General features: G+C 55.0%; 1 protein-coding gene across 1 annotated transcript in view; it reads left to right on the top strand.

Annotated features, from left to right (window-relative positions):
* The window catches only part of PIK3R6 (phosphoinositide-3-kinase regulatory subunit 6), a 26444-nt gene that overhangs the window by 25744 nt on the left and 231 nt on the right, over nt 1-469 (top strand). Inside the window, exon 20 of the mRNA XM_017731594.1 lies at nt 1-469. This exon is cut by the window's left edge and continues 1928 nt beyond it; it is cut by the window's right edge and continues 231 nt beyond it. The gene's annotated coding sequence lies outside the window, so the exon portion shown is untranslated.

Genomic DNA, 469 nt, shown 5'->3' with positions numbered 1-469 from the left:
CTGGCACAGCAGGATTTGTCCCTTCCTGTTCCCAAGTCAAAGGTTTATTCATTCCCACTCCCAATGCCACCCAAAACAACCCCTGACCCACTCCTGGGGCACAGCAGCTCTAGAGCTGCCAGCAGGATCTTCAGCAGTGTGAAATCCTCCAGGTCTCATGAAATGTTTAACCCCAAAGCTGCACCAACACCTGGAAGACCACGCTGGGCACAACATGGCCATTTCCCAAGGAATCCCCATTGGAATGCTGGCGGATGCAGCCCCTCGCTCTCTGCAGAGCCAAGCACAGCCCTCAAGCCTTAAAATCCGCCACAGGAGTCACAACTCTGCAATATCTCAGCAGCAGAATTCGGTTCTCCAGTTTTCACCTCACGACCCAAACATTGTGCTCCCCTGTGCCAGCCTGGGGCAGCAAACACTCTGTCCCTGAAGGGAGCTGAGGGGAGGCAGGAGGCTCACAGACGAGTCA

The sequence above is a fragment of the Corvus brachyrhynchos genome, unplaced genomic scaffold, assembly GCF_000691975.1.
Source record: "Corvus brachyrhynchos isolate BGI_N302 unplaced genomic scaffold, ASM69197v1 scaffold904, whole genome shotgun sequence".
Taxonomy (NCBI): domain Eukaryota; kingdom Metazoa; phylum Chordata; class Aves; order Passeriformes; family Corvidae; genus Corvus; species Corvus brachyrhynchos.
This window is presented reverse-complemented; position numbering and strand designations above follow the sequence as displayed.